At 36.9% G+C, this 25431-nt stretch overlaps 1 pseudogene across 1 annotated transcript; it reads left to right on the forward strand.

The window, feature by feature from the left end:
* Window positions 1-2883: 2883 nt before the first annotated feature.
* On the forward strand, window positions 2884-9468 carry LOC143589322 (cyclin-A2-1-like; annotated as a pseudogene). Its single transcript, XR_013145266.1, has 9 exons — window positions 2884-3705; window positions 3806-3990; window positions 4081-4173; window positions 4251-4384; window positions 4455-4530; window positions 4606-4682; window positions 4731-4809; window positions 9093-9237; window positions 9356-9468. The product of XR_013145266.1 is annotated as a cyclin-A2-1-like (transcript).
* Window positions 9469-25431: the final 15963 nt, after the last annotated feature.

Below are 25431 nucleotides of genomic sequence, written 5' to 3' on the forward strand. Positions count from 1 at the left end.
TTTATTCAGCTTTTTTTTCTTTTTTTTTTGTCTATAGCCTTTAAGAGCATAAGCCAAGCCCAAAACCATCAAGCATCGACCAAAACAGGTTTACGTTTACTCTGTCGATAACAATAATCATACCCCCCTCGTATTTAGTTTCTAGACATTTTCTAAACTCTCCCTCATTGTGGAATTCATTGGTAAAGTGGTCAAGGTAATTCCCTAAAACCGTACTATACCGATAAAACTAAAATCGTTTCTTTGGTTAATGCATAATAGTTACGGTTTAGAGATTAACATATTGTAGCAAACATCTTGGTCGAAATCAAATCAGGAGGTCAAATATCCCGCATTTCCATGTTTGCTCAAGAAATCGATACACTAGATCGCATGTGTGTTCTTCAAATCGTGGTGTTGTTCTTGAATTCTTCATATCGACTACAATTCTAGGGTTGAATCCGACGAATTTAAGAACAATACCACGATTTGAAGAACACACATGCGATTTAGTGCATTAATTTCTTGAGCAAACATGGAAATACGGGATATTCGACCTCCTGATGTTGATTTCGACCCAAATGTTTGCTACGATATGTTAATCTCTAAACCCTAACTATTATGCATTAATCAGAGAAACGATTTTGGTTTTTTCGATATAGTTTGGTTTTAGGGAATTACCCTGACCACTTTACCAAATTACCAATGAATTCCATCATGGACTGAAGTAGCAAAAACAAAAAAAAAAAACAAAAAAAACTGAATAAATTAAGCATAAAATTGACAAATTTCAAACTTTGAACTGAAGTAGCAAAAGTATCAAACTACAGGGACGAAACTGACCATTAACTAAATATAAATAGGAGAAAGACAATAATACCCCTAAATCTAACGGCATAGTTGGATGCCGTTAGACGTGGGGACGTAATTGGCTAATGTTTAAAACTATAAGGACTAAATTGACAAAATTTCAAACTTTGGACTGAAGTGGCGAAAGTAGCAAATCACAGGGACGAAAATGGCTATTAACTCATAATTAAATTAATTCTTAAATTAATAAAATTTATTCTTGATCATCCTACCTTTGTGTTATGTTTCATCCAACGATCAATATTATTTCCTACACTTTTTAGAAAAACTAGTCTTTTTATTTTAACATTCCTCTCTCTCTCTATATATATATATACATATCTATAATATATATAAACAAAAACATAAAAATTCTATGTGTCGCGATGTGGTCGCTCTCCGTTTTTTTGGAGTCACCAGATTTGCTTGATTTTTAAATGGAGGCTTCTCATACATTTGACCCGAATTCATGGGTATGGGTCTTACCAAACCCATATATTCCTTAAACGGGTTATAACATCTCATTAAATTAAAAATTATTCTTACCAAATTATTGATGTAAAAATCCTATAAAATAGGATTTACTAAAAATTAATATCTTATTTATTTTAAAAAAGATATATATATATATATATATATATAATTTAAATTAAAAAATCAATTTTATAGTAAATAAAATAAACGGGTCTTGGGTCTCATCAAAACCATATATCTTTTAAACCGGGTTATAACATCTCATTTATTTGTGAAACAATTTATAATCAAACTATAAGTATATTATTAATTATAATACAATAAAAATATATAAATTCAAAAAATAAATAAATATTAGAACAAACAATATAAAACAACCCCCGTAATACGGGGGATAAAAATTAGTATATATATATTGATTTCTTTTGAGAACCGCTTTGAGTTTTAAGAATTCTAAAGAACTCAACGTAACACTTTTTTTTTTTAATTTTTTTTTACAAATGTGTAATACGTAAGTGTAAGTAATGTACACAAAATTACAGTTTTTTTTACACACCGAATCGACTTTTTACACATGTGTAACAAACATTTAAACTTGTGTAATCATCAAAAATACGTATTCTCTCTCCTGATTCATTTTTTAATAAAATTTAATTCCAGCCACATATTTCATATCATTTAATTGAATGTGTGGTAAAAAATTGAGTTATTAAAGTTCTTAAAAGCTGATCAAGTTTTCAAAATATCTCTCCTATATATATATATATATATATGATTAGTATCAATAATTAAGAATCCATAATTTTATTGAGAACTCTAAGAACTAATCAAAACCCTTAAATATTTTCTTAATATAGATCAAAGGTTCATAATGTTAATGGCATTTCTGTAATTAAATCAAACACTATTGATAATAACTAAATGACAGAAGGGGCATTATGGAGAATAAAATTATTTTGTTTCTTAACTCTCCCTATAATCTGTCAAGTCTAAATCACGTATGGTTTTATAATTAGGGCTTTCCTTTCTCCACCAAATTTAAATCAAACAAAAAATTTAATTTATGTTTGTACGTATCCTTCTTTCTTTGGTTTTGTTTTCTTCTTAAAAAAATGTATGATGATATATCGTCATCATCTTTCATTTTTATGGTCTTCAGTAGCTCAGCTGACTCGTGAGTGCTTCACTTCTATGGTACCATGGAGACGGTTGAAGTGAAGAACATGGGGTCTTAACCATTTTCGATCATTTAGCATCAGATCTCTGGTTTATTTTATGTCCGACGGCCATATTCGTAAGTCGATTGAAACCTTTAACCTATTTATTTTTTTCTTAGGTATACACTTTGTGATTGTCTAACCATTAAGCTTGCGGTTTTGGAAGCTTCACAAGAAAACTATTTACATCATGTTAGAGGTTATAATTGGTAAGTGGTGATTCCTAAAGCTAATAGATCTATCTCAAATAGTGTGGTATGTTTCAAATTTATGTTTTTCTGTTCAAACATCAAAATGAGAAATGTGAGTGCGAATACTTATAATTATAATTTTCATTTAGAAATCTTTGATATGCTGCATAAATTGACTATCTTTGTGCTTTATTTTTGAGTTTTCAAGATTACAGAATCGATGGATGGGGAAATAATTGAAATGAAAGATTGTTTTTTTTTTATTTTAATTTCTTTGTTTGAATCTTGAAAAGTTTTTGGGGGGTTTTGAAATTTGAAATGAATGATCACTAATTAAGTTTTTATAACGAGTCGAGCTGTTTGCCGATTACTCGAGATTAGATCGATAAAAAGCTTGACCCAGTCGAAAATATAGGTTGTTTGGTTATTGAGCCCGGGTTCGAGTTTTGTATGGGAAGATCGTTTAGGGTTGTAAAGCCTTAACAGGCCTAACTTCTTTTTATGTTTTAACTATGTTTTTAACTCCATAACGAGCTCGAGTTGAGTTTGGCCCGTTTAAGGTATCGGCGTATTGCACACGAGCTCGAGCCGATCTTAGGCTTGTTAAAGATATTTCCCAAAATATATAAACATAATAAAAAATGTATAAAAACTAATTATTAGATAATAATAAATCTCTTGTTTGAATGTTTCTATATTTATGCAGATAGAGTGAAATTAGTTCAAACTAAAACTTTATACAAATGAAGAAAGCAGTTACAAGTAGAGAGCCCACTGTTCGTGTGACACGGGCTCGAGCTGCTGCTAGCCAGTCATCAAGTTCAGAACCATCAAAACCGCATAAAAATGCTAAAAGATCCGTGCAGGATGAGAGTAAAATCAGGGTCACTGCAACATGTGGTTTTCAAAAAAAAGAGAAGAGCAGTACCTAAAGATGTTACAAACATATGATGCGATAACTCTTATAAAAACTGCATCGTTCCTACTAAAATCCAGTTTATAAACAATATATTACTTTTCGGATAACTCATAATAACTTTATATATTGTGACTTAATTGCTTTTTGTTTCCACTTTTTTATCAGTTTTATCAGAGAAAGAATAGCATGTTGACTAAAAAGAATCCGGTCAAAAGTCAACGAGTTTCGGTTAATTCTAACTCAATATAATGTGATGATACTGGCAATCAAGTTTATATCGATATAGATTCTGATAAAAAGGATTCTCAAAAAATGCAGTCTATATGTATGTGAAATATATAGCAATTTGCGCGTAGCAGAGGTTTGTAACTTTGTATCATGACTAAAACATGATTCTTGTGTGTTACATAAAATTAAATATTAATTATAATTTTTCCATTTGCTAATGTAGCTTATTCATCGTCCGCGTTTTGATTTCATGGAGACGGTACAAAAAGATGTGACTCAGGGTATGCGGGGAGTTTTAGTTGATTGGCTTGTAGAGGTTAGTTTTTCTTAGTTTTGACACGTTTACTTATAAATACTCGTTTTTCATGTGTTTGTTTTTATTATAATTTTTAGGTAAGTGTAGAATATAAACTGGAGCAGGAGACACTCTATCTCACCGTTCATCTCATTGACATGTTTCTTTCTAAAAACTATATCGAACGACAAAAACTTCAACTGTTAGGCATCGCGTGTATGCTAATTGCTTCGTAAGCTCTAACCAACCTTTTCGTTCTTACATTAAATATATTTACGTACTGAAATATCGTTGTTTTGAAGGAAATATGAAGAAACCATTGCACCATTTGTTGATGAGCTTTGTTTCATCACAGACAATACTTACACAAAATCCGAGGTTTGATTTCTAACATTATATGACTTTTTTTTATATAGCTAATCATTAGAGTATTTATTTAAATAAGTTCTGCAGATTATTAAAATGAAAAGTCAAGTTCTGAATGATTTAAATTTTCACCTTTCAGCACCAACAACACAAAAATTTCTTAGGTATATATATAAAAGTTATATTTGTTTATGAATCTTTATTGTTTACAGGAGATTTATAAGAGCTGCACAACTCAAGATTTCACCAATATACACAAATATAACATTCATGAATCCAAATCAAGAAAATGTGGGTTTTTTAATCTTTTTTACATTAGGCCCCTTTTTTAAAAGTACCCAATTTCAGCCAATGTCTGATTTTGTCAAAAACACATATTCAATTTTGGCTAAACAGTTTGATCCACCACCAAAAGGTAGAGGTGTACAAATCTGGTTTTTTTCTAACACCCGGGTTCGGGGAACCGGTTTTGGGTATGATCGGGTATTGAGAGAAATGGGTAGGGTTCGAGTAGGGTATTGAGGAGAAAAACTCAACCCTATGTACCCGGGTAGAGTATGATCGGGTTCAGGTATAACCGGGTATGTGTCCGGGTACGACCGGGTATTAATACCCGGTTTTGAATTTATAATTTTTTTAATTCATTTTTAAATTTGTTTAAAATTTAAATTTGCTTTGTAATTTATAAAAATAATTAAACTATATTACAAGAGCCATAAATTCACTTAGGTACAAATTATTTACTTAATAATATGCATTTTAAAAAAATATAAATATAAAAGTTGTGAAATAAACATAAAAATATATTATAAAAACTCATGTATTATTTCGGATATTAAAAAATTGGTATCGGGTGTATAACCGGGTATGGGTATAGGGTATGACCGGTTTCGGGTATTTACGGGTATAAATCGGGTACGGGTATTGAGCTCAAAATGCATACCCTATCCATACCCTACGGGTAGGGTCGGTTCCGGTTTCGGGTATAGAATACCCGGGTATAAAAAACCGGTTCCGGTTATTTTTTTCGTGTCCGGTTCCGGGTAGGGTTTTTTGTGCACCTCTACTAAAAGGACTATGTTTTCAAAACAACTCGTTTTGATTTGCAAACACAACATGTTCAACACTCACGCAATATAAAATGACAATTCTTTTAGTTTTACAATATAAGTTCGACTATGTAAAGTCAAGATATTGTTTTCCTGTCGCATCGCGCGGGTTTCTACTAGTGTATAAATAAATATATAAACGAAGACCCAAAAATCCTACGTGTTGCGATATGGTCGTCTCCCCTTTTTCTTGGAGTTGCCAGATTTGCTTGATTTTTAAATGGAGGATTCTCATGGATTTGACCCGAATTCACGGGTATGGGTCTCATCAAACCATATATTTCTTAAACGGATTATAACATCTCATTGATTAAAAACTAATATCACCAAAGTAGGGATATACTAAAAATTAATATCTGATTTATTTAAAAAAAATATTATTTATAATTAAAAAACCAATTTTATAGTAAAAAAAAATAAACGGGTCTTGGGTATCATCAAACCCATATAGCTTTTAAACCGGGTTATAACATCTCATTTATTTGTGAAACAATTTATCATCAAATCATAAGTATATTATTAACTTTCATACAATAAAAAAAATAAATAAATATTAGAAACAAATAATATAAAACACCCCCGTAATACTGAGGATAATATATATAAACGAAGACCCAAAAATCCTATGTGTCGCGATGTGGTCGTTCCTCCCTTTTATGAAAGCCACCAGATTGCTTTATTCTTAAATAAAGGCTTCTCATGCATTTGATCCAAATTCATTGGTATGAGTCTCTCTAAACCCAAATAGCCCTTAAACGGGTTATAACATCTCATTATATTAAAAATTAATCTCATCAAATATTTGATATGAAAAATCTTATAAAATATGGATATAATAAAATTTAATATCCATTATAAAAAAATATTATTTATAATTAACAAAACAACTTTATAGTAAAAAAAGTGGGTCATGGGTCTCACTAAACCCATATAACTTTTAAACCGGGTATAATATCTCATTTATTTGTGAAACCTTCTTAACTAAAGTTGAAAGACTACCAAAATTGATGATTATGTAACCTCCCTAACTAAAGTTGAAATGGATGTTGGAAAGTTTAATGATACTACCCCTTATAATTAAACATTTAGCATCAATCATAATTGACTCCATAAGTCAGGCTAAAGTTTTAAGATTTGGTTGAATCACCTAAGAGTGTTCATAACTAAACTAAATTATAATACGAAACGTTAAGACAGTAAGAAACACGATTGATTGTTAAAGGTTATATTCAAGGAGAAACAATTATCAAAAAAATCTTCTTACCTATATTACAAAAGATTTATTTAAGTATCATTATTGTTCTAGTAGCTTATAAAAGTTAAGAGCTACATTAGATGAACATTAAAACAACTTTCCCTAACAATCGGCTTACATACTTATTTGTTCATAAAACAACCTAAAAGTTATAAACTGAAGGTCAAAGAACATTTAGTCTATAAGTCAATAAAATCCATATATGGGTTAATGCAAACATCAAAGTGTGATGAAATCTTTATACAATTATTTTCATCAAAAATTAAGTGGATTAATGTACCTACCTTAAGATGAGTGGGAGCAACTAAAAACAAACTTGTCTTTATATAGATGACATTCTTTTGACAAATATTTGTTACATAAGTCAAAGTATTATTCACACACTTTGATATTATAGATCTCAGAGATATTCCTTACACATGTAACAAACAGTACTGCTCTACTTTAGAGGATAATAGGAACACATAGATTATTTCCTTATGCTTCATTAAGTAGAAGCCTTATATAAGTTCAAGTCTATACTCGTTTAGATATTACTCAAAATTGCAAAACACTAGATATGTCTAGATTAATGTGAAACATCTAAAAGAGTACTAAGATATCTTTAAAAGAAACGAAACACTTAATTTAAAAGAAGTGAGAATTCAAACCGGTAGATTACTCTAAACTTTGTCATATTCAAAGATAAGAAAATGTAATTTTCGGGATATATTCTTATGTTAGTAGACAAATCTATCTCATGGAGGAGTCATAATGAACTGATAACAACAACCTAAGTCATAACGACATAATATGCTGATTAATTACAACGTTGTCAATAAATGTTGTTGAACATTTATTAGTGAACTCATAAGTTTTTATTAAACTTCATATAAATTATATATTGAAGACTTATTGTGATAAAGTCAGCTACCATGTTTTCCCAAACAATAACAGTTTGAGAGGTGCTGCATTAAATTTTGATATGAAATTAATTATTCGCTTATGAACGAATTGAGGAATCTAAATTTTCGTATCGAATACATTCATGATATGCTTAAGGATCCGATAACTAAAAGTCTCACCCAACAATATCATGAAAGCGCTTATAATAATGACGGGTTATTGATGACTATGCGCAACTGCATATCATACTATGAATGATTAACTATAAAATTTCCTCATCAGTTTTGATTTGTATGTCTCTTAATATGTTCTGCATGCATAATGACATATAGACAAATTATTATACAAATCAAACGTTTAAAGGGCTTACTTGAAAATTTTGATTATAACTATTTAGGTTTTAAATAAGGACTGCAGTATGATTAATGGGGGTCTTGAACTGATGTTCAATTCAATAACTGTATTTCTCTGCTCCAGTTTAAGTTTAAAGCTAAAATGAGTGTTAACTCCTGATCAGTCTTATCTAATACTCATAATAAATGATTACTCGGCCAAGTGGGAGAATGTAAGAATAAATATATATTTTATATTTATTAATTATTAATATGGCCATCATTATCATTTATATTATATTAGATCAAAATATTAATTATACCTTATCATATATTAGTTTGGTAATTGTTGATGGGCCATATTACCCTTACTAACTAATAAAGGGTTTCCCTTTTGGTGTATATATAGAGAGATAAATATAAACAATATAACCTAATCACACACACATAATAATTTTGTGTGCCTCCTCTCTCCTAAACCGGGTTTCTCTCAAGAACCCTAACCATCCTTAACTATACATCCTAAAGGGGAACTCGATCAAGCTGATAACTATGTCGTCTACATCCATACCCTGTTGTGATTACTACTCTCCATGCTACAACAGGTTCATATGTTTATTTTTATTCATGTTTTTATTACTTACATGAAGAACTGATCAACATTTTATCTACTTTTCACTTTCAATAACTGTCATTCTCCATTTATTCCTATTCGCTCATTCCATTCTCGAGCTAAATATATAAACCCAATTTTTTTATTAGAAATGTGAGAAATACACAAAAACATTTAAAATAGCTTAAATTACAAAAAAAAGGCTTTCCAATAATTGGAGTAGTTAATTGTTTAAATTGCTACTAAAGTTGAAACCCGCCAACCCGTCCCGATTTACAGTTTTACACCCCTAAACATACGTACAAAATCTAAGTTTTAGTCTTATTTATGCTTTTAATTGTCTTTTTTCTCTTAATTATTTCATTGTTCGATTTTGACAGCAAAAACGCAATGTCAGACAACCTGTAAGCTCTAAATGGTCTTCATCCTATTTGAGGCCTTCAAAATCCTTGTTTGTTATCAATTTTGATCCATATAATACCAGAACAAGAACAAGGGATTTGGAGAGGCACTTTGATCCTTATGGTAAGATTCTGAACATAAGGATTAGAAGAAATTTTGCTTTTATTCAGTTTGAGCTACAAGAGGATGTCAACAAAGCCCTTGAATCCACAAACATGAGATATTTATTTACCTTTATTAGTTTATTGTAAAAACTACTTTATTTCAATAATAATAATATACCATTTGATGCGCATCAAGCTGATGGACCGGGTTATCTCGGTTGAGTATGCAATGAAAGACGATGATGACTGAAAGAACGCGAATGACCCGAGAGATCGTGACAAGTAACCTCGTAGAAGAAACGATGATCGGGGCATGTCACCGAGTTCGTATATGAGAGAACGGGCCAGCCCAGGGGTGATGTTGGAGGGCGGCGCCGGAGGTGGGGAGAGGGGGTGATGAGAAGAGGGGTGGGAGATACGGGGGCTAGGGTTTGTGGAGATAAATGTATGATGTAATTGTGAATATGTGAAAGAGTTTAGAAAATTTGAGAAATGAGTGGTCCATGTTTGCGCCAAAAAGAGGGCGCACATACCTTTTTTAATGAATTATCTTTCAAAAAACAAACAATCTGCAAGTCTTAATGTCTGCGCGTGGTTTGCGCGGCGCAGACAAAAAAGGCTAGGAAGTTTCTTTAATAAAAACAAACACCCCCTAAGATTTACAATCTTTTGTATATAAAGACAGTTAGTTGTGTTCCGTGATGAAAGTCCATCACGGAACCACCCCCTATCCTAAGTGAGTGTATATTGACTTTTAAGTAGGTCTTGGAGGTCAAAATAATGATGAATACATCACCATCATGTTAGCATAGGTGAGTGGTAGTTTTTGACTTTATATAGGTTAGAATATTATTTTAGAAACTTAAGGGGTGTAAAGTGATAAATGGTAAAAGTAAAATACTAAAATGGCGTAAAGTAGATACTATGAGGAAAGAACGCACGTGGAAATGCCATCACCATGCCCTGTCCCTAAAAACATTCACTAATTATGATTTAATGCAGCCTTTTCTTTCCATTCATTATTTCATATTTCACTGTTTTAGACTTTTTGGTAATTATAATGCAAAATCTTTTGCTTCAATTTTTAAATAAACATTACTAATTTTGCTTGGATTTTTTTTAAATATCATTTTAAACATATAATTAAGAGGAAAATTTTGTTCTAAAGACATGTTTTAGTAAAATAAATAAAGATTCTGAATATACTTAAAAATATTTCTTTTCAAATGAAGATTGGAATCATATATGACCTACACTTCACCTAGTAACTTGTTTTCCACGTAAGGCTAGTTAGGTTTAGTTGTCCTATTCTCGTACATATACCTACAAACATTATTCACGAGACCGTGTACATCCTATGACTATGTGTAGTGGATGAGCTATAATATCGGGCTTTAACACTATGTGACACCCAGTCAGTAAAGAATGAGTTTTTTAGGGGTGTAATGGTTTTGTAGCCCAATATATATATAGATATGTATATATATATATATATATCACCCACACACATAATATAATAATAATATTAAAAACAAAACACAACCCAGTGACAAATACCCCTCGCCCCCGCCCTTGTCGCCCCTTTTGTCGCCCACGAGGGCGGTGTTCTCGCCCCTTGTCGCCATTTTTTGCCGCCCAATACATATGGCCTAATAATGACTCCAAATTGAAATTACAAATAAATTTTGTTGAAATGAAATTCACTAGAAAACTCTAAAGTCTAAGTTTAGCATCCGCGACAATGCTTAGAGCAGTCCCAAACCATCCCTTAAATTTTTGTATTTTAATTTTGTAAATTATAGGATATGGTTAAAAGTGGTTGTGTGCGGAAAAGAGAGAAAAATAATGCTTTTTGTAAATTTGGGGAAAGTTTGTGAGTAGCGGAGATATAAACTGTAATGATAAATACCTAAGAAAATATTATTTAATTGAAAATGAGAGACAAATATAATGTTTTTTTAGTGTAATAATAAATTTGGGGATATAAGACGGGCTGAGAAAGCTCTTACATGGTAAAGTCCGAGTCTTATGAAACGAGTCGTTATCAAACCTCACCATTGCAACTCTAGTCCGCCTAGTTCGTTCGGATATGCAAACCTTCTACAAACCACCAATGTGGGTCCCTTCTCACATAAGGATTTATAAATTCGTAAATTCTTTATATTCGTTTTCATCCCAATTAACCGTTACGATCACTCAACCATTTTCACTATCTCCATTGCAGACTCCATTTCATTTGAATTGAAAATTTTAAAATTAATTTCAACTGATAAGTTCTAGATTTGTTCATATGATGAAAACGATGATTAAATAGATGGTCAATTGATGATTATGCAATTATATGAAGTAATTTAAGTGTCCAATTTCATATTATAGAAAGCTTAATTTTGTAGGGCCTTAGTCCCAGTGCCCTACTTTAGCGTTGGATTTACTCATAAACACAGTTCTAAATATCAGAGTGAATTAACACTTTTCGCGGAAATATTAAAAGTCAACCATTTCTTACAAACCAAAGAATACTTGTCTTAAAACATCACAAATTGTCTCAACATAAAACATAAAAGTAAAACATCATGTATTCCTTCTCTAGATGCCATCCGCTCAGCCCATACCATGTGCCATCTTCAAGCTTGCTCCTTTAACCTATTACATTTGTGCATACTAAAAGTCAGCGTAGCTAAGTGAGTTCTAGTTAATCAGACAACATATATTACGTTCACAAACTACATACTTAATATGCTTTACTTTCTTTTGTACATACATAAGCATATACCTTCATTCATACTTTCATACTTTCTAATTTTATCTTACTTTACATACACACTTATATGTTTTAAAGAGCCTTTCGCCCTATAACCTTACATATATTATTGGGCCTGCCATCCTCATTTCACAAATATTATTAGGGTCTGCCACCCTCCTTTCACAGATATTATTAGGGTTTGCCACCCTACTTTCACATATATTATTTGTAACATCCCGTTTTTTGGGTTTCGGTTAATAAATGAAAGTATGGGTTATTAGGAGTTGGGATAGTGTTGGGTTAAATGGATATGGATTATGGACTTGGATTATGAAAGAAAGAGGAAAGGACCATGGGCTTAAGCCCATGATCCATAATTATATAAACCTTAATTACCCATTTATTACTCATTTCACACATACTCCATACACCACCAAAACACACACTTAAGCTCTCTCTCTCTAGCCGAAATATCGAGGAGGAAACGGATCCCGACCCAAGGTATGATAGTATTTTGTCGTATGAGCTTAAATCCGTTAGATATAATCATGAAACGATGAGCCGGCACCGTTAAACCGTTTAAGTCATGAGATCCGGTTGGAATCGGGTATAAACCGAACCTAATATGAGCTTAGGGGTCACCCTAGCTCAGATCTGGATCGAACGGGACGAAAAACGATGAAAAACGGTGTAAAATGGTGAAGATACGTTTTTCCGGTGTGTTTTCTGGCAATTTCCGGCGGTGTCGGAAAAACGTGTACGAGGTTGTCAGGGAATGTTTAGACAACTCTGACCTAACCCTAGTTCGCTAAGGAATAACTAGCGAATTAGAGGTAATTCGCCAGCTGATTCTCTAAGGAAAGATTAACGAACTAGCTGTAGTTCGTATCCAATTCGTTAAGGGAAAAGGGTAACGAATTACCCTTGATTCATTATGACCAGTTCGTTAAAGGAGATAACGAATTAGATGGTCCAATTCGCTACTTGGACTGGTTCGCTACATGGACTGATTCGTTAAGAATCCAGTTCGTTAAAAGTCCAATTCGTGTAAGTAACCAGTTCGTTAAAGGTTCCAATTCGTTACAAGGACCAGTTCGTCATGGCAAGTCAGTTCGTTAAGGATAAGTAACGAATTAGAAGTTTAACAGAATGACAGAATGATCCCTGGACTTAGAAAAGAATGATTTAATTACAAATAAGCCCTTGAACTTTTAAGTAGCATATTATTCAATGATTCAAAATGCTAATGGAAAATGTGTTAAGACAGTTAATGAAAATAAAATTTTTCATTAACCCCAGCCAGGGGCTCTGCCCCTTGGACCCCGCTAGGGGCTGCCGCCCCTAGAACCCCGTTGCCAGGGGCGCTGCCCCCGGACCCCCGTTCGTTGAGGGTAATGATTAAACTAGAAAGACGATATGTGTAGTGATAGTTTATTTACGTATAATTATTATACCGTTAGTCGTGCACAGCTCAAGAAGGGAAAAACCGTAAACGGTGAACGCAACCGCATTGAGGTGAGTTTCTAGCCCCACTTCCTTGTTATGTTTTCGGGGCTGTGTGCATACTCGATGTGATAGTTAATACACTTATCTTAAGTGGTAAGTGTATGCCTTGTATGATTTATGTATGACGATTGTTTGACGGTCCGTGAACGATCTTCGGATATTGCATGTACCGCCAGGTGGTAGTTAAGATATGATGTATGTATGAATATATGATGTATGCATAATGTATGTATGTTATGATGATGGTACGTGAACACTCTTCGGAGATTGCACGTATTGTCAAGGAAAGTATGTATGAACATATACGGTACAGTTACACAAAACAAAGGGACCAGACCCTAATAATATCTGTGATGGTAGGGACCAGACTCTAATAATATCTGTGATGGTAGGGACCAGACCCTATAAATATCTGTGATGGTAGGGACCAGACCCTAATAATATCTGTGATGTTGGGGACCAGACCCTTTATAATATATGTGATGTTAGGGACCAGACCCTTATAATATCCGTGAGGTTATAGAGCGGAAGGCTCTTTAAATAGAACGGATAGTTATGTAGGAAAAGTAAGTATGAATAATGTACACCCCTTCGGGCACGTGTGCAAGTATGAGAACAAATTGTATGTTGTATGATTAACTAGAACTCACTCAGCGTAGCTGACTTTTAGTATGCACGTAGGTGAGTAGATTGAGGCAGCTTGCATAAGAGGAAGCACATGGCATGGACTTGAAGAAGCTGGCATCTCAAGAAATATTGTGTTATTCTAAATACAATGTTTTATGTTTTAAATGATTTGAATATTGGATAATAGCGAGTCATTGTTGAGTAGTACTACTGGGTTTGACAAACCCCACCCAACGCTAAACTCGGCTGGAGGTCGAGTGGGTGTAATCTTGGCTAAACACATACCATGGTCGGGATAGACCTGGTGGCAAGGCAAATGATAAACAGTCAGCTTCGGTGTCGAACACTTAGTAATACTTGTTTTATAGGCTAGCTACCTATAGATATATAATTGACATAACACTATCTGGTAACGCAAAACGCTTAACGCAAAACGCTTAACGCACAACGCTAAACGCTTTATTTTATATAAACTTGTGAACTCACCAACCCCGTGTTGACACTTTTAGTATGTTATTCTCAGGTAGCCGAGGCGGGCGCGCGGTATAGGATCATGCATTATCTAAAACGCTTTTGTTCATGCAAACTGATTTTAACTGTTGTTATGGGGTTTTAAGTCGTCCTGCGTGACGCAACTTTTAGCTTTTGGTTTTTACGCTTCCGCACTTATTTTCATTTAAACGTTTTTATGGTTTGATTATAACTAATGATTCCGATCCTGTTAGTTCACACCCTCTGACGGTAAAACTCCGTTAGTGGATTTTGAGGGTGTGACAGATTGGTATCAAAGTCATTGGTTATAGCGAACTAGAAATTGCATGCATACTAGACTATAACCGCGACGACCCATTAGTTATAATGATACGCACTGCATAGATTTGTGTAGTCTTTGTTATCTTATCTCTTTACCTCTTTCACTCATACGCGCGCATACACGGCTTACCTGTAGGGATGTCGACGCCACCCTCATCATCATCTGATCCGATGACTCATGCTCATGGGAAGGAACCGCAGTTACCTACCGCATCGCCACCCCCGTGTAGTCCCGGAACTCGAAGCTCCCGCACCGAAGAGGTACCGCTTATCCGGAGGCATGTACGAAAACGAAGTTAGCTGGGATTGGTACCCTAATATGATCAGACGTATGGTCTATCGCGAACAAGTTCCCCCGTTACCTCACCCGAACCATCCTGCTTACCCCAACACCCTACCACCTATAACCGAACCTGTAGAGCGTGTGCTCGCAGCTGTTGTTTCTTGTTTGGAGCGTGATGTTGGTTACATGCGCTATGCGAGAGCGAACGTTTCCGGACTGTAAAAAGATGGAACCGAGACTAAGGAAGAAATTTCCCGCATGACAGCGGCAATGAAGGAAATGCAAGAGGCTAGTGATCAACAGATGAAGATCATGAGAAAGATGCAATCCGAGATGATAGACTTGCAAGAGCAACTCCAAGTAGCAAGGACACGAACCGAGATAGCTTTAGAGCGTTGCGATGTCTTACAAATGCAAATTGCTCAGAACGCAGCCGAACCCGAGGCAGAGCCTGTGGCAGAGCCTGAGGCAGAGCCTGAAGAGGAACCCGAAGAAGATCCCGAAGAAGAGCCTGAGGAGGATCCCGAGGAAGATCCCGAGGAGGAACCGGAGGAAGAACCGGCTGAGGAGGAGGCACACTCAGAGGTGTCCTCAGATGATGACATCTAGTGATGATAACACCTAGATGGAGGGTTGTCTCCATCCAAACTATTATTTTCTATGATTTTAAGGATTGGTTTAAAATACTTTGTAGCGAATACAATGGTTTTAATCATGAATTATTATTTGGATTAATATATGGTTGTGATGTGATGTTGTTTCTTATTTCTTTCTTACCTATTCTTTTTATTACATGCATGGCGTGTTACATATGAAAGAAAAATTCATGTTTAACATTTTATGCTGTGATTCTAGGAAATGGCAGGAAGAAACGCTGGACACGGACGTGGTAACATCAACTTGACTGCAGCAGAACTCCAAACTCTGCTGAACGACCATGCGGCGGCCGCTCTAGCCGCACATGTTCAGAACCAAGCTGGAGGTCCAATTGGAACGTGTACCTTCAAGAATTACCTTGAATGCAAGCCTAGTTCGTTTAAGGGCACTGAGGGAGCTATAGGCTTCCTGCGTTGGGCTGAGAAGGCCGAATCGGCGTTTGAGATGTGTAATTGTCCCCCTGCCAGTAGGGTCAAATTTGCTGCTGGAACACTTGAGGATTCTGCTCTCACTTGGTGGAATTCAAACGTACAGATTCTTGGATTGGAACTGGCTAACGCGATGAACTGGGAGGAGTTCAAGAACATGATGCGAGAAGAGTACTGTCCGAGAGAGGAGACTGCAAAGTTGGAATCTGAGTTTTGGTCATTGTAGATGGTGGGTTCAGAAATCGAAGCCTACACTACCCGTTCTCACGAGTTAGCTGTGATGTGTCCGCGGATGGTGGATCCGCCGAGTAAGAGGATTGAAATGTATATTGATGGGTTAGCACCGCAAATCCAGGGCATGGTGACGTCTTCCAGACCAGCCACGATTCAACAAGCGATTCGGTTAGCTCACAAACTAACGGATCAAGCAGTGACCCAAGGTGCGCTACCACCTAGGGGTTCAACCACTAAAGCCCGTGACAACCCGAGAACTGACAACAACAGCAACAGCAACCCGAGCAGCGGAAAGAGAAAGTTTGACAATACCAGATCCTCATCCTCGAACCCCCCACAGCAGCAACACTACCGAAAGCCCGATTTCACCCGGAGCTTCAACAATCAGAGTCACAACAACAATAACAACGGTAGCGGGCAGGGTTCGAGCGGCTATGCTGGGAAATATCCGAAGTGCAACAGGTGCAACTATCATCATGCCGGCCCGTGTGACCGTGTCAAGTGTCAGAGATGCGGAAAGATGGGTCACCAGGCAAAGGAATGTAGAGGAGACCTTGCGGCAAAGGGTGCTCCTAAACCACCCATGACAAACAAGGGATGTTTTGAGTGTGGACAAGAGGGACATTTTAAGAAAGACTGCCCCAAGCTGAAACAGAACGACAACAATGGAGGTAATGGAAGTGGCAGTGGTGGTGGAAACAATGGTAAAGGAAGAGCTTTTGTTATTGGGTCGGGTCAAGCCCGCAATGATCCGTACATGGTGACTGGTAAGTTCCCTGTGAATGATTGTTTTGTTTCTGTATTGTTTGACACTGGAGCTGATAGGAGTTTTGTGTCGAAAGCCTTTAGTCAACTCTTAGACTTAACTCCAACCCCGTTAGATGCTAAATTTCCTGTTGAATTAGCTGACGGTAAGACTATAGTAACGACTCATGTACTTGCGGGATGTAAGTTAAAACTGTCAGGTCATGTTTTTGATATTGACCTTATTCCTTTTACGCTTAGTAGTTTCGATGTCGTTGTCGGCATGGACTGGTTATCCAAGAACCGAGCGGAGATTATATGTTATGACAAGATAGTCCACATTACTACCCCTTCCGGCGAGATCATTTCGATCCGAGGTGAAAGAAGCGGCATGACCACCAGCGTCATTACCCTCATGAAGGCGCAAAAGTATCTACGAAAGGGTCATCCGGCAATTTTAGCGCATATTGTCGAGAAACCCGCGGAGGAGAAGCGAATTGAAGATATACCGATTGTGTGAGATTTTTCGGAAGTATTCCCGGAGGATTTGCCTGGACTCCCTCCTATACGACAAGTCGAATTCCAAATCGAGTTGACACCCGGTGCAGCACCCATAGCACGAGCCCCGTATCGGCTCGCACCGGCGGAACTTCAGGAACTGTCCACTCAGTTGCAAGAGTTGTTGGATAAGGGTTTTATCCGACCTAGCTCATCGCCTTGGGGAGCCCCTGTCTTATTTGTCAGAAAGAAGGACGGGACTTTCCGCATGTGCATCGACTACCGGGAGTTGAACAAGGTGACGGTCACTATGAGTTTTCAGTTATGCCTTTTGGCTTAACTAACGCACCAGCCGTATTTATGGATCTCATGAATCGCGTATGCAAGGCGTACCTCGACAAGTTTGTGATTGTATTTATCGATGATATTCTCGTCTACTCCAAGGACAAGGTTGAGCACGAGGAACACTTAAGGGTAATTCTGGAATTATTGAAGAAGGAACAACTGTATGCTAAACTCTCGAAATGCGAATTTTGGCTTCGCGAGGTTCACTTTTTAGGACATGTGATCAATGAGAACGGTATCCATGTCGATCCCGGTAAGGTAGAGGCCATCAAAAATTGGGAAGCACCTAAGACTCCGACTGAGGTGCGGCAATTCCTAGGACTGGCCGGCTACTACCGACGTTTCATCGAGGGATTTTCAAAGATTGCTCAACCCCTCACCGCTTTGACTCACAAAGGCACTAAGTACAATTGGGGTGACGCGCAAGAATCCGCTTTTCAAATGTTGAAAACCAAGCTCTGTAGCGCCCCTATTCTAGCCCTCCCCGAGGGAACGGAAAATTTCGAGGTACACTGTGACGCATCGATACAAGGTCTTGGTTGCGTGCTGATGCAACTCGAGAAGGTTATAGCTTATGCCTCTCGACAACTACGGGTTCACGAGAAGAACTACACGACCCATGACTTGGAACTCGGAGCTGTGGTGTTTGCCCTTAAGATATGGAGGCATTACTTGTACGGTACCAAGTTTACCATTTACACCGACCACAAGAGTCTCCAGCATATCTACGATCAGAAGGAGCTGAACATGCGACAGCGTCGTTGGGTCGAGCTGCTTAAAGATTATGATTGTGCCATAAAGTACCACCCTGGCAAGGCCAATGTAGTGGCCGACGCCCTCAGTAGAAAAGAAACAGATAAACCCAGACGAGTGCGAGCATTGCAACTCACGATTCATGCAAACTTACCCGACCAGATTCGCGAGGCGCAACTCGAAGCTTTGAAAGAAGATAATCTTCCATCGGAACTCATGCGGGGCATGAACAAGCAACTTGAAACCAGATCGGACGGGGTCCAATATTTTGAGAACCGGATTTGGGTTCCACGATACAGAGAGTTGAGAACCCTAGTGATGGACGAAGCACACAAGTCCCGATATTCTATCCACCCTGGCTCAGATAAAATGTATCATGACTTAAAGGCACTTTACTGGTGGCCAAACATGAAAGCCGACATTGCCACCTACGTGAGCAAATGCTTGAGTTGCGCTAGAGTCAAAATAGAATACCAGAAACCATCTGGCCTACTGCAACAACCGGAACTTCCAATGTGGAAATGGGAACATATTTCAATGGACTTCATCACGGGTTTACCTAAGACACCGACGGGATGCGATACCATCTGGGTGATCGTTGACCGGTTGACTAAGTCTGCACACTTTTTAGCGATTAAGGAATCGGACAAAATGGAAAGACTGACTCGCGTCTACTTGAAGGAAGTAGTGTCTAGACACGGAGTGCCTGTCTCAATCATTTATGATCGAGATTCCCGTTTCACTTCGCACTTTTGGAAGTCGCTACAGAGTGCCCTAGGCACACGTCTTGATATGAGCACAGCATACCATCCTCAGACGGATGGGCAAAGTGAACGAACTATTCAGACCTTAGAGGACATGTTGTGTGCATGTGTGTTGGATTTCGGAAAAAGTTGGGAACCTCACTTACCTTTGGTAGAGTTTTCGTATAATAACAGCTACCACGCAAGTATTAAAGCAGCGCCGTTTGAAGCACTGTACGGACGGAAGTGTCCATCACCTCTCTGCTGGGCAGAGGTGGGTGACAGCCAAATCACTGGTCCAGAACTGGTACTCGAAACTTCGGAAAAGATTGTTCAGATCCGAAACCGCATGGCAGCAGCACGAGATCGCCAAAAGAGTTACGCCGACAAGCGCCGAAAACCTCTCGAATTTCAAGTGAACGATCAAGTGTTACTCAAAGTCTCACCTTGGAAAGGGGTGGTTCGCTTTGGAAAGCGAAACAAACTCAACCCGCGATATGTTGGTCCTTACCGGATAACAGAACGCGTTGGTCAGGTGGCGTACCGACTGGACTTACCAGCGGAACTCAGCAGTGTACACAATGTTTTTCACGTATCCAATTTGAAGAAATGCCTATCTGATGAAACCCAAGTAGTCCCTTTGGACGAACTGCAAGTTGATGAACAGCTACGCTTCATTGAAGAACCAGTCGAAGTTTTGGATTGGGAAACCAAAACGCTCAAGCACAGCAAAATTCCAATCGTTAAGGTTCGTTGGAACTCGAGACGTGGACCGGAGTTCACGTGGGAACGCGAGGATCAAATGATGAAAAAGTATCCTCACCTTTTTGAAGGGCTGACCAAACACAGAAAACCGCGAAACTAGGCAAACCGTCAGAAATCACCGGAGGTATGAATTAAATTTCGGGGCGAAATTTCTTTCTACTAGGGGATGATATAACAAACTGAAAATTTTTCTTACTTTTTCAGACACTCATCACGACTTCACTCAAATTTTCGGGACGAAAATTCTTTAACATGGGAATGATGTGACAATCGTCAATTTCAGGTTAACTCCGTTAACTCAACTCCGTCAATTCAAACTTAAAGATCACTGAATCTATAACGCACACCTCATTACATTTAAACTAGGGTTTAAATGACGCTTGACACTTACTACATGTGTAGTATTTCGGGAATTGCACCGAAACGCAAACGAGTTGACGCAAACAATTGGTGAATAAACGAAAAACGTCAAAACAATAATTATGTGTTAGACTTATGTGTTATGTGATAACATTGTTATAAACGTTAACTCAATGTGTTAGAACTAGTTAATTAAGTTAGAAAAGCAACATTTGAAAGTGGAGGGACCTAGATGTAACATGTTATTATTATTAATAATAATAAACCTAAAACCCTAATCTCCCTCTTTCCCTCACTAGACCGATCGGCCAGCCCCCCCTCCCCCTCTCTTGCGATCGCCATTCACACACACACATACAAGCAATCTTTCAAGCTTTTGATTGAAGATTAAGGTGCTAGGAAGGTATAAACAACTATCCTATGCATCCTCTATGCTTAATTTTCGATTTTCAATGGGTTAATTATAAACCCTAGGTCCGATTTCTACATGTTATTGTGTTCATATGATTTTGTTTGATTTGATGGTGTATTGATGATGATTTGATAACTAGAATTGATATTGTTACATGTTAATTGTTGTGTCTTGATTTTGAGATCAAATAAAACCCTAATCATGTATGTTATGTGTAATTGATGTGCATGGATAATGATTATGGAGTCTAGAGTGTTATATGAATGAATTGTGGTCTATAGATGGTTAAATTGTTGAGTTTTGTTGCAAACAGTTTCTGGACAGAGTGTGTTGTTGATGTTCAATTGACTGTATCTGGGTGTAAATGTGAAAATTGGTTGAGATTATTGATACTACAGTAAACTAGGTTGAGTCTAGTTTCTAAAGAATATAAATTTGCAATTTTTGGACGTGTATAAGTTAACCTTTATGATTTTACAAAAACGTTGTGCAAAGCTGAGTTGTTAGACCTGCTGTTAGGTTGTTTTGTAAATGTTATATCTCATGAACTACGAGACCAGTTGGGTTGGTTCCACTTCTGTAAGTTGAATTATTGAGTTAGGAACCTAACCCAAGTGGTCTTGCATTTATTGGATTTTTCGTTTAACGGGAATTTCAAATAACATTCTGTTGCGCATAAATTTGACTGTTATGAGTTTGCTGTGGTAAATTGATCTTTGTGAGAAATATGCATGGAATAAAAATACAACAAAATATGTTCTGGAAACCTAACACATACATATTTTTGTGATGATTTTTGGTAAATTAATTGTGATGTTATGATTGGTGGGATAGACTAGTTTTTCAAGTAAAATTCTGTCGTTAAGAAACTAGTTGCTGAATTTTGTGAAAGTTGCATGAAACATGATAATTGCTAACTAATTGTCGTATTTTGACCAAAATACCCTTGCGGGGAATAATTGCTAATTGATTGTCATGATTTGACCAAAAATACCGTTGCGGGGAATAATTGCTAATTGATTGTCATGATTTGACCAAATTGCCCTTGCGGGGAATAATTGCTAGTTAATTGTTATGTATTGACCAAATTGCCCTTACAGGAAGTAATTGCTAGTGACGTACATCATGAATACATGACACGTGAATAGTTGCTCACACATGTAACGTATCACAAATACACTTGTAAAAGTCACACACGATTCACAAACGAAACACGAAACATGTTGTGTGCATAGGTATTATGTGCCGGGTCTAGAGACTCGATAATATTCCGACACTTAGAAAAATCTCTTTGCTGTTTTAGAACGCCAGAGAGAGTTTTTCTGTGACGCGCATCTTGGTGATTTATTTTGGGAATACTTCGCAAACAGTGAGTTCACTTACCCCTTTTAAACTGTTTTCAAACGCTTTTCACTTGGGGAGATAACATATCCGAAAACGCTTTTAAGATTTTGTTAATATAGATTATATATCACTTGTAAAGACTAAGTGGCAAACGCAATAACTAAAGTCCTTCATTCACATCGAACCGTTTAATATTGGATAATAGCGAGTCATTGTTGAGTAGTACTACTGGGTTTGACAAACCCCACCCAACGCTAAACTCGGCTGGAGGTCGAGTGGGTGTAATCTTGGCTAAACACATACCATGGTCGGGATAGACCTGGTGGCAAGGCAAATGATAAACAGTCAGCTTCGGTGTCGAACACTTAGTAATACTTGTTTTATAGGCTAGCTACCTATAGATATATAATTGACATAACACTATCTGGTAACGCAAAACGCTTAACGCAAAACGCTTAACGCAAAACGCTGAACGCACAACGCTAAACGCAAACGCTAAACGCTTTATTTTATATAAACTTGTGAACTCGCCAACCCCGTGTTGACACTTTTAGTATGTTATTCTCAGGTAGCCGAGGCGGGCGCGCGGTATAGGATCATGCATTACCTGAAACGCTTTTGTTCATGCAAACTGATTTTAACTGTTGTTATGGGGTTTTAAGTCGTCCTGCGTGACGCAACTTTTATCTTTTGGTTTTTACGCTTCCGCACTTATTTTCATTTAAACGTTTTTATGGTTTGATTATAACTAATGATTCCGATCCTGTTAGTTCACACCCTCTGACGGTAAAACTCCGTTAGTGGATTTTGAGGGTGTGACATCGGACTTCCTTAATGCTATACTATTAGTGATCGGTACACTTTCCGGTTTTGTGTGGTTTCTTTAGGATTTTCATTTAATAAATTTAAAGCTTAGTTGTGAGAGCATCATAATACACACATCAAGTTTTTGGCGCCATTGCCGGGGACACGGTTTGAGGCGATTAGAGAACGACCCGAGTTGAGGACTTGCTTTTTGTAGTTTTGTAGATATATTTAGATTAATATAGTTTATTTTAGTTTTCTTTTAAATAGTTTAATTTTAGTTTTAATTAATTTTCGTCTACTACTATCTGGTGCCCGTGATCCGTTTCTGTTTAAGTGTGCAGTAATGGAGACTTACGGGAATGGAGTCAAAGAACAAAAACGTTACACCATTTGGCAGATGGAGATACAGAGGATTTTGGATTGCAAAGCAAAAAATCGAGTGAAACCCCGGTTACGTTTGATGTTTGATTTAAGGGGGAATCTTCTGGGTTATGAAAACTCATCCGGTGAATTCATTGAGCAAATACCAGATCCGGATGAGGTAATGTTTGACTGGTTGCGCATCATCCATGATACAAATCCAAATGCCCCATTTCCGACCCAACAAGCTTTAGATGGAATTTGGCTTGGTTTAATGAGTCAATTACAACTTAGTGAGCCGATTATCGAATGTGAGAATTTGGGGATGGAATATCAGTCAGAGGATTATGTTCCTTCATGGGAGGAAGAGTTTAGGGGTGAGTTTGGTGACGAGCTGGTGGATTTTACAGTGATGGATGATGGAGAATTTGACCCACTTGGTGATTTGAAGTTGCTCGAAGATTTACTATATAACGAGCCAAGTGTGGGGGTCAAGAAGGAGCCTTGTGAGGAGAGCCATAAGGTGGTTGGTGATTTAGTCTTCCCACCATTGCACTTTGATTGTGAAAAACCAAAACATGAATCGTACTCAATCTCCATTCGGGACGTGTTGAGGTTTAAAAAGTTTGCTAAAAGAATAAGGATGATATCTAGGCTCAGCGATCATGGTGGGCTGAAGAGTTTGTTACTCCCGTTTCACTTTAGGGGATCAATTTTTTGGGAGTCTAAGAGTTGGTGGGCCGAGTTTAATTCATATGGTCGGGCCCATGAGAGTTGTGCAATTGGTTTCTTCCCGACCAATTCTAAAAGGAGAGTGTTGAGGAGCATCGATGGGAAGAGGATAAAGGAGAAGCCTCCTGATTGAGATTTCGGGAGCGAGTTCGGCTGAAGACTATTCAATAAACTTAGCGCTTCTCGGGAGGCAACCTGGTAATATCTTTCCTTATTATCTTATTTTCATTTTTATTTTTATTTCCGAGTTTTGCCAGGTGTTTCTTCTCTTACTTGCAGGTTATTCCTTGGTTGGTTGATGACGGTTGACGAGATGGAGTTTTAAACAAGTGTGGGGATGCAATTTGTTTAAGGATTGCCGCTTTCGTTCGTTAGTGATAGCTTGATAGAGAGCACTGGAGTTTTAAGCTTGCGTTCGAATAGGAGGGCGAGGAACATGATTCACTGCACACTTGCATGATCACATATACCAGGGGAGTCTGTTCCACTTTATTTTTCTTTATGTTTAGTTTTGTCTTTTCCTTGTCTCACATTGAGGACAATCTGAAATTTAAGTGTGGGGGTGGGGAACTGATGTTTTCATTTTTAAGAAAAATAAAATAATATTGAAAATCTTGGGAAATTGATGTTATTGGCAAAAATAAAAAAAAAATTGAAAAAATAAATTAATTGAAAACTTAAAAGAAAAATGACCCAAAAATTTAATGAATATTTTTGCAAATAATGGAAGATGATAGTAAAATCGGAAAATGGTATTTCAAACTACTAATAATATGTGTTAGTGCACGGTTTTGCGTCTAGAGTCTTTGTAATTATCATTAATGTTTATTTAATATTTAAATGTAATATTTAATGATTATTTAGACTAATTCGTTATGTTTGAGTCTAGTTCGCTAGGAATGTTAGCGAACTAAGACTAGTTCGTTAAGGTTAAGTCTAGTTCGCTAGGAATGTTAGCGAACTAGGACATTATATTGTATTCCCTCCTGATTCGTTAGGGGATGTTAACGAATCAGGGGGTGGTTCGTTAAGTTAATTTATTTAACGAAGGGGATGCTG

The sequence above is a fragment of the Bidens hawaiensis genome, unplaced genomic scaffold (genome assembly GCF_021521415.1).
Source record: "Bidens hawaiensis isolate Kalapana, Puna unplaced genomic scaffold, B.hawaiensis_p1.1 tig00037346_1, whole genome shotgun sequence".
In the NCBI taxonomy this organism is placed as follows: Eukaryota; Viridiplantae; Streptophyta; class Magnoliopsida; order Asterales; family Asteraceae; genus Bidens; species Bidens hawaiensis.